Genomic DNA, 12,321 nt, shown 5'->3' on the forward strand with positions numbered 1-12,321 from the left:
TTCATTGGTGGTCAGTGAGAGGAGCCTAGTTCCTATTGAAATACTGGTCAGTTTGTTGATTTAAATTTACTTGGTCTTTATTTTAAATATTGCATTTGTTCCCGTTTTGTTTTTGTTTTGTTTTTTTTTACTTTAAAATAAGATATGTGCAGTGTGCATAGGGATTTATTCATAGTTTTTTTTTTTATAGTCCGGCCCTCCAACGGTCTGAGGGACAGTGAACTGGCCCCCTGTGTAAAAAGTTTGGGGACCCCTGTCCTATAGGCTGGACCTGTGTATATAAGCTAGCTTACTTCCTGAATAAAGTGGATCTGAGTCACTGAACCTGGTCCCTGGAGTCGAGTCTTTGCGACTCTGTCATCCTCACCCCTGGCAGGACTTGTCCACAGCCACAGCTACTGGCCATACACCACCTCACTATTGCTTAGGGCACTACATCTTTCCTTATTTCTCACACATTTGTGAATAGTGTCTTTATTACACTTTTCCAAATTACCAAACTGTTGGGCCAGTAGCTATAGCCACCATCACAGCCACCTGGCCAGTGCAGGTTCACATTGGATTCGGACAGACAGTAATGAAACAATGGAGCCAAAAACTGGTGCATCACCTTTAATCATAGCTTGCACCTGGTGGGCAAGTAAAAACACACACTGGGCTCCAAAACCCACTCATTCAGTGCTCACAAAGCTACTGACTTATCCGAGTTTCCTAGAACCAAAGGTTTCTAGCTCACCACACTTATTCACCTCTGTTCCCCATCTCCTTCCTTCTCCTTGCACAAACTCTGCATAAACTGGCTTCTCACTCAGCACTTCACCGTCTTGGCTGCCTCTCCTCTCCTCCACATGGCCTTACTCTGCTCTCCAACCTGCTCTCTGCTCTAATGGTAATCTCAGGAACCAAGAGAGATCAAGCTCCTGGTCTGCCCCACTTTATAGTGCAGAAATCAAAACCTTTAATCCAATATACAAACAAGGAAGTCTCTGATACAAAGTCACTTATCTGAGGCATAATTCTCATGAGACTGCACCACCCCACATCATGCAATCAGTCAAGGGTGTGGGGAAAAACTTAGTCTTAAAGCTAAGCCTTAGTCTATACAGTGGTATTCAACCTAGTCCCTACCGCTCAGTAGTGGGTGTTCCAACTTTCACGGTGGGCGGTAACGGAGCAATCAAAGTATAAATAAAAAGATAGATTTAACTATAGTAAGTGATAGATACATGAATTACAACTGCCCTTTTGCTGTTTCACTTGGCTGCCTGACCCCACCCTTAATTACCAATTGGCCTTGGGACAGAGGAATTCCAGGAAGCTGGTCAATCACCCCAAAGAGGAGTATTCCAGAAAGTCGAGTATACCAGCACACCCATGCTCGAGGTTATCCCCAACCCTATAAAGTTTTACCTCAGTCTGTTTTGGGGGCCCTTGTTCCTAGAGAAGTGCCCGGCAGGTCTTTCTCCTCTAATAAAGCCTGCACATCTGATGTTTGAGTGCCTTCTCATTCTTATAGTAAGTTGTTTTATAAAGATTTATTCTGCCAAACTTAGCAAAAATCCAACATAAAGTACTTGGTAAATAATTATTATTATATGTTTTAACTCTGCTTTATAAATTTTATAAAGTAAAATTACTTCCCTACTTTATAAATCACCATTACTGTGGAACCAGTGGGCGGTTAGAAAATTTTATTACTAACAGAGATACAAAAGTGGGCAGTAAGTATAAAAAGGTTGACTACCCCTGGTCTATAACCATCCTGCCTGCTTACAGCCTGTTCCTCACACCCAATGAAAACTATAAGTGAGAAAACCTATATATCATACTTACAAACCTATTTGACCAACTGTATGGCCAGTTGCCATGGCCACCATCATAGCCGCCGGGCCCATGCAGATTCGCATTGGATTTGGACAGACAGTAATGAAACAGAAGAGCCATGAACTGGTGAACCATTAGCTTTAATCCTAGCTTGCACCTGGCAGGCAAATAAAAACACACACTGGGCTCCAAAATCTACTCATTCAGTGCTCACAAAGCTACTGACTTATCTGAGTTTTCCTAGAATCAAAGTTTTCTAGCTCACCAGACTTATTCACCTCTGTTCCCCATCTCCTTCTGTCTGCACAAACTCTGCATAAACTGGCTTCTCCTTTAGCACTCTCCACCTTCTTGGCTGCCTCTCTTATCTCCTCCATGTGGCCTTACTCTGCTCTCCCACCTGCTCTCTGTTGTAATGCTAATCTCAGTAACCCAGAGAGCAAGCTCCCAGTCTGCCCCACTTTATAGTGCAGAAATCAAAACCTTCAATCCAATATACAAAATAGGGAAGTCTTTGATATAAAGTCCACCCCACATCAAAAAGGGTGAGAATGGCTTAGTCCTATAACTAGGCCCCAGGCTACAAGGATCTTGCCTGCCCACAGCCTGACCCCCAAACACATTAACATATAATATTATCACTTGGGCAACTGGCTTCCACGTGGGCAGCACCATCTTTAACAAAGTGAGCATAATATATTTTATCTGCCCAACATCAACACACACTAAAGTATCTCCCACTTTCTTCTTCATATCCTGACTCATACAATAATTGGTTTATAAAGTTGTCTCATGAAAGAGGGACAAAATAGGTTTATGGATAAAACTTGCTAAAAAGAAATGGGGTACTGGGAGTCTACCTTGTGAAGGAAGGTGCCACAACTATGGAAATTATCACCATTGGTGTCATGGGATTAAATGGAGGTAGAGGGCAAAGTGTTAGGAGAGTAAATGGCTATGATACTAACTTTGGCAACTACTGTGATCACAAAAAATGTTCTACCTGAGTTAATGCTAAAAAGTTGAGAGAGTGTGGATGAAAAAAATAAAAGATGGGGTCAGTAACTAAACCTGACAAGTTGAGATGAGCCTGTGCAATGGCCTTGCAAACTCAAAAGATTTAAAGCAGGGGTCCCCAAACTTTTTACACAGGGGGCCAGTTCACTGTCCCTCAGACTGTTGGAGGGCCAGACTATAAAAAAAAACTATGAACAAATCCCTACGCATACTGCACATATCTTATTTTAAAGTAAAAAAAAAAAAAATGGGGACAAATACAATATTTAAAATAAAGAACAAGTACATTTAAATCAACAAACTGACCAGTATTTGGGAACTATGCTCCTCTCACTGACCACCAATGAAAGAGGTGCCCCTTCTGGAAGTGCGGCGGGGGCCGGATAAATGGCCTCAGGGGGCCCCATGCGGCCCACCGGTTGTAGTTTGGGGACCTGTTGGGAAGATAAAATATATTATGCTCACTTTGTTAAAGATGGCGCTGCCCACATGGAAGCCTGTCGCCCAGGTGATATTAAAGTGTGTTGGAGGTGGGCTGTGGGCAGGCGGGATCCTTGTAGCCTGGGCTTGGTTTTAGGACTAAGCCTTTCCCACCCTTTTTGATGTGGGGTGGTACAATCCCATCATGCCTCAGATAAGTGACTTTGTGTTAGAGACTTCCCTATTTAGTATATTGGATTAAAGGTTTTGATTTCTACACTATAAAATGGGGAGCTTGCTCTCTCGGTTCCTGAAATTAGCATTAGAGAGCAGAGCAGAGAAAGGCCATGTGGAGGAAGAAGCCCAGGAGAAGCAGCCAAGATGGCAGAGTGCTGAAGGAGAAGCTAGTTTGTGCAGTTTGTGCAAGGAGAAGGAAGGAGATGGGGAACAGAGGTGAATAAGTCTGGTGAGCTAGGAACCTTTGATTCTAGGAAACTCAGAAAAGTCAGTGGCTTTGTGAGCGCTGAATTAGTGGGTTTTGGAGCCCAGTGTGTGTTTTTACTTGCCCACTGGGTGCAAGCTAGGATTAAAGCTAATGGTCCACCAGTTTGTGGCTTTATTGTTTCATTACTGTCTATCTGAATTCAATGAGAACCTGCACAGGCCACACTGCTATGGTAGTGGCCCTGGATACTGGCCATACAGAAGCCCTGAATGGAAAGGGAAGTGTTTTCCCACTGTGTGTATTTCTTGCCCACCAGGTGCAAGCTAGGGTAAAAGGTGATGCACCAGTTTTTGGCTTCGTTGTTTCTTTACCAACTGTCCGAATCCAATGCGACCCTGCAACGGGCCGGGCTGCTGTGATGGTGGCCCTGGCTACTGGCTTCACAGGACCCCTGATTTAAAGTAACCACACAGAATGGTCTGAAATTAAAACTTTCTAACTGAAAGCAGTTCATGGTGGATAGTCATGTCCTAGGGAGGTATTTTTCTGTAAACAAAAGTCAATGCTTACTTTACTCAAACCTGTCTGTTTTTACATCTGGGATAATATACTTGATAACATGTCTTTGAACTGTAAGGATAATCTTCTGTTCCGGAACCCCGCCCTCAGGGCAGACATTCCACCAGAGTAGGAAACAACAAACTCCTTTATTGCTATTGTTATCATGTGACACATTAAATGTTTACTGTCTTTTTCCTGTCTATATAAAAGAAGTTTCAGCATGTACATTTTTACTTTTTACCAAATCCTAAAGATTTCTCTGCTTTGCATTCTCCTGCCCTCCTGATCTATCACCAACCAATTTTATGTAACCCCCTTACAGCTTCCCCTTTGATTCTGATGTGTAAAATAAGCGGTGAAGCCACCATTTTCCAGAGCACTTTCTCAATCTGTTGAGTCTTTGCTTCCCAGCAATTGCTGAGAGCTTGGATCAAACAAACTCATATAAATTCTTATAGGTTTGATAGTATTTTTACGTTGACAGAGTGTTGGGCAGATAAAATGTATTATGCTCACTTTGTTAAAGATGGCGCTGCCCACGTGGAGCTGTTGCCCAGGTGATATTAATGTGTGTTGGGGGCGGGCTGTGGGCAGGCAGGATCCTTGGAGCCTGGGGCTTGGTTTTGGGATTAAGCCTTTCCCACCCTTTTTGATGTGGGGTGGTACAATCCCATCATGCCCCAGATAAGTGACTTTGTATTAGAGACTTCCCTATTTTGTATATTGGATTAAAGGTTTGGATTTCTACACTATAAAATAGGGGCAGAATGGGAGCTTGCTCTCTTGGTTCCTGAGATTAGCATCAGAGAGGAGAGAGAGAGAGCAGAGAAAGGCCACATGGAGGAGGCCAGGAGAAGCAGCCAAGATGGCGGAGTGTTGAGTGAGAAGCCAGTTTGTGCAGAGTTTGTGCAGGGAGAAGGAAGGAGATGGAGAACAGAGGTGAATAAGTCTGGTGAGCTAGAAACCTTTGGTTCTAGAAAAACTTGGATAAGTCAGTAGCTTTGTGAGCACTGAATGTGAGTGGGTTTTGGAGCCCAGTGTGTGTTTTTACTTGCCCGCCGGGTGCAAGTTAGGATTAAAGATGACGGCCAATCAGTTTTTGGCTCCATTGTTTCTTTACCAACTGTCCGAATCCAATGCGAACCTGCATGGGCCAGGTGGCTGTGATAGCGGCTCTGGCTGCTGGCCTTACACAGAGTATGCACAGAGAGAAAGATAAATTGAAAGCCTCTGTCACCCAACTCAGAAATAAAACAAATATTAAATTTTTTTTAAAGTCTGTTATCGCAGCTAAGAAGGGGTCTCCGACCTCCTTCAGTCACAGCATAATATATATGACAGAAGATAAAACCCTATAAATAGAGTTGAAACATTAATTAAATATTCAACAAAGTTGTGCCTCTTATGTAAAATTGCAAAGACTGATGTGAAAGCAGTGAGACCCTGAAATATGGAAAATGCATGTTCTGGCAACCACAGAGGACACTAACAAGGTCAGAAAATTCAATGACTCTCCTTTGCTAAGGGAAGCAGCCATTCCTCCTTACCCTATATTTGAGTGAACCAGAACTTTCTTTTTTGTTGTTGTTGTTGTTCTTTTTATTTATTTATTTGTTTTTAATTTTTATTTTTTATTTAAATGGGGTGACATCAATAAATCAGGGTACATACATTCAAGGAAAACATTTCCAGGTTATCTTGTCATTTAGTTCTGTTGCATACCCATCACCCAAAGAGAGATCGTCACCCTCCATCCAGTTCTCTCTGTACCCCTCCCCCTCCCCCTCTCCCTCCTTCCCTCCCCCCACCCCCCGTAACCACTACACTCCTGTCCATGCCTCTTAGTCTCGCTTTTATGTCCCACCAATGTATGGAATCCTGCAGTTCCTGTTTTTTTCTGATTCGCTTATTTCACCCAACACAATGCTACCAGTCCGCTGTAAGTGATCCGATGTCATAATTTCTCCTAGCTGAATAGTATACCATGGTGTATATGTGCCCCATCTTCTTCATCCAGTCCTCTATTTTTTTTTTTTACAGTGATTAAAAGCCTTTAAACAAACTCTTGGCCAATACAGCAAGAATCCCTAAAAGAGTAGTGTCCTTAACATGTTCACCACGTCCAAGTTGGCCCCATCACCATTCCAAATCCCTGAAACATGCAACCCAAGCACAGTTCAGTCTGTTAGGAGCTGTCACAGGGAGCAGGAGTCCAGGAAAAGTCCACATCCAGGAAAAGTCCGCATGGCACTGGAATTGTTGTCACCATTCTATACTTTGCAGCTCATGTCCAAGTCCCAATGACCGCTGCTTCTAGCTGGTAATGATTCAGGTAGACTGGAAAAAGCCATTAGCAGCATGCGTGGATATGGAGCTTCTGTTCTCCTCTGCCTGGAGAGTTGAGACCAGGTTGCTTTTCCCTGGAGCTCTGTGACTGTGGCTTGGTAAAGAGAACCTTGGGATACACTCAGCTGGGTGGCAAAGGTAAATTCATAATACAAGTTGGCAAAAGGAGGAAAGAGAGCTCTAAATTAGGAGTAGGTCCCAGCCTGAAATATGAGTGGGGCATTGAGGTAGGAGGGATAAAGGAAACACTATATATTAAGCAAAGCAGCAGAAAATAGGACTATCCACACCCACAACAGAGATCTTTGAGGGAAGAATAAAAAAACCTGACTATTCAGGCAAAACATAGTTAAGTGGCCCTTGTGCAAATGAGATCAGTTTACCTGCTTCTTGGAAGAAATACCCTAGGCTCGTCCACAGTGTCGTAGATGGGGCCAATGGCCCTGGGCACCTTCAGCCTTCAGTGGCAAACCCCAGCTTTCTGGGCAAAATTAGGTCATAGTGGCTGGAGCAGGGCTGGAAGAGACTGAACCCTCCCTTAGAGGAGCGAGGGGGAAGCCTACCTTCCAGTGTCCCTATTTCCTCACAGGAGAGGTGTGTAAGCCTGGCAGGCTTTAGCTCAATGACCTTCCTTTCCAGTATTGAAGCAGGACCCAGATGGCATCCTATGAGACCCCTTTGGGGTGTTGGAGCCTTTAAGGGTGTATCCTAAAAGCTGGTAGTTCCCCTGATCTCTATTGGGCTTTTTCTGCCTCTAGGTATCTTAAAAGCCATTCTCAGAAGATCTCGCTGAGGGGTTTGAGGATCCCCATCTGCCTATATAAATCTTTTCCATATATCTGGAGCTATTTGGAAGAAGACAAAACAGTGTTATTAGCTAGATCTAATAAAGAAGGTAGTAGTTTGCAGGCGAAAATGATTTGGTGTCTCCTGTTCATCAGCATTCAAAAGAAATGTAAATTTTTTTTTTTTAAGTAAAAAGCATGATATGGTAGACCCGTTGGAGTCATTGGCCTGGTGTGCAGGATTCCCGGGTTCGATTCCTGGCCAGAGCATACAGGAGAAGCACCCATCTACCTCTCCACCCCTCCCCCTCTCCTTCCTCTTCGTCTCTCTCCTCCCGCCCGCAGCCAAGGCTCCACCGGAGCAAAGCCACCCCGGGCACTAAGGATGGCCCCATGGCCTCCGCCCCAGTCGCTAGAATGGCTCTGGTTGTAACAGAGCAACACCCCATATGGGTAGAACATTCCCCCCGGTAGGCATGCCAGGTGGATCCCAGTCAGGCACATGCAGGAGTCTGTCTGACTGCCTCCCCATCTCCATCCTCAGAAAAATACAAAAAATAAATAAATAAAAGAAAAAATACTACAAAAAAAGGGGGGGGGCATTCCCTTGTGCTAAAGCTCCAGGGAGCATGGAGTGAGCTTGAGTATGTCCTATGAAACATGGAGCTCTATGTTGACATATAAGTCTTTGAAGAAGGAGGAACTGCTGAAATAGTTTATTAGCATTTGTCCCTAAGACATCAGTCTTTATAGTGGGAACATCATACATAAATAGTTGCTGTCTATAGATTAAGGGGGGAGTATGGCAAATGCTGAAAAGCCATTATCATTGTGCCCCTCCCCTCCCCCAACCCCCTCCCTCTCCTCCCCCCACCCTGTAACCCCAACACTGTTGTTCATGTCTCTGAGTCTCATCTTTATGTCCCACCTATGTATGGAATCATATAGTTCTTAGTTTTTTCTGATTTACTTCTTTCACTCAGTATAATGTTATCAAGGCCCATCCATGTTGTTGTAAAAGATCCTATGTCATCATTTCTTATGGCTGAGTAGTATTCCATAGTATATATATACCAAAGCTTTTTAATCCACTCATCCTCTGATGGACACTTGGGCTGTTTCCAAATCTTTGCTATTGTGAACAATGCTGCCATAAACATGGGGGTGCATTTCTTCTTTTCAAACAGTGCTATGGTGTTCTTGGGGTATATTCCTAACAGTGGTATAGCTGGGTCAAAAGGCAGTTCGATTTTTAATTTCTTGAGGAATCTCCATACTGTTTTTCACAGTGGCTGCACCAGTCTGCATTCCCACCAGCAGTGCAGGAGGGTTCCCTTTTCTCCACATCCTCGCCAGCACTTATTCTGTGTTGTTTTGTTGATGAACGCCATTCTGACTGGTGTGAGGTGATATCTCATTGTGGTTTTAATTTGCATTTCTCTAATCATTAGTGATGTTGAACATTTTTTCATATGCCTGTTGGCCATCTGTGTGTCCTCTTTGGAGAAGTGTCTATTCATTTCTTTTGCCCATTTTTGGATTGGATTGTTTGTCTTCCTGGTATTAAGTTTTACAAGTTCTTTATAAATTTTGGTTATTAACCCCTTATCAGACGCAATGTCAAATATATTCTCCCATTGTGTAGTTTGTCTTTTTATTCTGTTCTTATTGTCTTTAGCTGTGCAGAAGCTTTTTAGTTTGATAAAGTCCCATTTGTTTATCCTGTCTTTTATTTCTCTTGCCTGTGGAGACAAATCAGCAAATATATTGCTGCGAGAGATGTCAGAGAGCTTACTGCCTATGTTTTTTTCTAAGATGTTATGGTTTCACAGCTTACATTCAAGTCTTTTATCCATTTTGAGTTTATTTTTGTGAGTGGTGTAAGTTGGTGGTCTAGTTTCATTTTTTTGCAGGTAGCTGTCCAGTTTTCCCAACACCATTTGTTGAAGAGGCTGTCTTTACTCCATTGTATTGTCTTACCTCCTTTGTCAAATATCACTTGTCCATAGAGCTGTGGGTTTATTTCTGGGTTCTCTGTTCTGTTCCATTGATCTATGTGCCTGTTCTTATGCCAGTACCATGCTGTTTTGAGTACAATGGCCTTATAATATAACTTGATATCTGGAAGTGTGATACCGCCCGCTTTTTCTTCCTTTTCAAGATTGCTGAGGCTATTTGTGTTCTTTTTTGGTTCCATATAAATTTTTGGAATATGTGTTATATGTGTTCATTGGTATTTTAATTGGTATTGTATTGAATTTATAAATTGCTTTGGGTAATATAGATATTTTAATGATTTTTTTCTTCCTAACTATGAGCACGGTATATGCCTCCCCTTTTCGTATCTTCCCTGATTTCTTTTATCAATGTTTTATAATTTTCTGGGTACAAGTCTTTAATCTCCTTGGTTAGATTTATTCCTAGGTACTTTATTTTTTTGGTTGCAATGGTAAAGGGGATTGATTCCTTGATTTCTCTTTCTGACAGTTCATTATTAATGTATAAAAATGCCTCTGATTTCTAAGTATTGATTTTATATCCTGCCACCTTGCCAAATTCATTTATCAGGTTTACTAATTTTTTGACTGAGACTTTAGGGTTTTCTATATACAATATCATGTCATCTGCAAATAATGATAGTTTTACTTCTTCTTTTCCAATTTGGATGCCTTTTATTTCTTTTTCTTTTCTGATTGCTGTGGCTAGGACTTCCAGAACTATGTTGAATAAGAGTGGTGAAAGGGGGCACCCCTGCCTTGTTCCTGATCTTAAGGGAATTGCTTTTAATTTTTGCCCATTGAGTATGATGTTGGCTGTGGGTTTGTCATAGATGGCTTTTATCATGTTGAGGTATGTTCCCTGTATTCCCACTTTGCTGAGAGTTTTGATCATGAATGTGTGCTGGACTTTATCAAATTTTTTTTCTGCATCTATTGAAATTATCCTGTGGTTTTTCACCTTTCTTTTGTTTATGTGATGAATCACATTGATTGATTTGCGAATATTGTACCAGCCTTGCCTCCCAAGAATAAATCCTACTTGATCATGGTGTATGATTTTTTCCATATATTGCTGGATCCAGTTTGCTAATATTTTGTTGAGGATTTTTGCATCTAAGTTCATCAGGGATATTGACCTATAATTTTCTTTTTTTGTGTTGTCTTTGCCTAGTTTTGGAATCAGAATTATGCTTGCCTCATAAAAGGAGTTTGGAAGTCTTCCTTTCTCTTGAATTTTTTGAAATAGCTTGAGAAGGATCGGAGTTAGTTCTTCTTTGAATATTTGGTAGAATTCACTTGTGAAGCCATCAGGCCCAGGACTTTTCTTTTTGGGAGTTTTTTGATAGCTGTTTCAATCTCATTTGTTGTAATTGGTCTGTTTAGGTTTTCTGATTCTTCCAGATTGATTTTTGGAAGATTATATGATTCAAGGAATTTGTCCATTTCATCTAGGTTGTCTAGTTTTTTGGCGTACAGTTCTTCATAGTGTTTTATTACAATATTTTGTATTTCTGTTGTGTCAGTTATTATTTCTCCACTCTCGTTTCTAATTTTATTTATTTGAGTCCTCTCTCTTTTTTTCTTGGTGAGTCTCGTTAAAGGTTCATCGATCTTGTTTACCTTTTCAAAGAACCAGCTCCTGGTTTCATTGATCCTCTGTATTGTTTCTTTAGCCTCTATGTCATTTATTTCTGCTCTGATCTTTATTATTTCCTTCCTTCTACTAGCTCTGGGCGTTACTTGCTGTTCTTTTTCTAGTTCTTTTAGATGCAGGGTTAAGTTGTTTATTTGAGCTTTTTCTGGCTTCTTGAGGTATGCCTGTAATGCTATAAACTTCCCTCTCCCGACTGCTTTTGCTGTTTCCCATAAACTTTGAGTTGATGTATACTCATTATTGTTTGTTTCTAGGAATTTTTAAATTTCTTCTTTGATCTCAATGTTAACCGATTCATTGTTTAATAACGTGCTATTTAGTTTCCAAGTGTTTGAATGTTTTTCAATTTTTCTATTGTGCGTGATTTCTAGTTTAATGCCATTGTGATCAGAGAAAGTGCTCGATATGATTTCAATCTTCTTAAATTTGTTGAGCCCGCTTTTGTGCCCTAACATGTGGTCTATTCTAGAGAATGTACCATGAGCGCTTGAAAAGAATGTATATTCTGCTGTTTTAGGGTAAAAGGTTCTGAAGATATCTTTTAAATCGAGTTGATCTAATATCTCCTTTAAGTCTGCTGTCTCTTTGTTAATTTTCTTTCTTGAGGATCTATCTAATGATGTTAATGGGGTATTGAACTCCCCTACTATTATAGTATTGCTGTTGATCTTGCCCTTAAAGTCCATCAAAGTCTGTTTTATATATTTAGGTGCTTCTATATTAGGTGCGTAGATATTTATAATGGTTATATCTTCCTTTTGGATTGCTCCCTTTATCATTATGTAGTGCCCTTCTTTATCTCTAACTATGGTCTTTGTTTTAAAGTCCATTTTGTCTGATATAAGTATTGCTACCCCAGCTTTTTTTTCATTTCCATTTGCGTGAAATATTTTTTTCATCATTTTATCTTCAGTCTGAGTGTGTCTTTTGATTTAAGGTGTGTCTCTTGTAGACAGCATATGTATGGGTCCTGTTTTTTTATCCACGCAGCTACCCTATGTCTCTTGATCAGATCATTCAATCCATTAACATTTAAGGTTATTACTGATATGTAATTGTTTATTGCCATTTTTTTAAAAACTGTATTTCTCTTTTGCTATTTTCTTTTTTTCCTTTGATCTGTTTACAACAGGTCCCTTAGCATTTCTTGCAGCCTTGGTTTGGTTGCAGTGCAATCCTTGAGTTTTTTTTATGTCTGTAAAGCTTTTTATTTCTCCTTCAATTTTAAATGATAGCCTTGCTGGATAAAGTAGTCTTGGTTGTAGGTTC

Source organism: Saccopteryx leptura, chromosome 1 (genome assembly GCF_036850995.1).
Source record: "Saccopteryx leptura isolate mSacLep1 chromosome 1, mSacLep1_pri_phased_curated, whole genome shotgun sequence".
In the NCBI taxonomy this organism is placed as follows: Eukaryota; Metazoa; Chordata; class Mammalia; order Chiroptera; family Emballonuridae; genus Saccopteryx; species Saccopteryx leptura.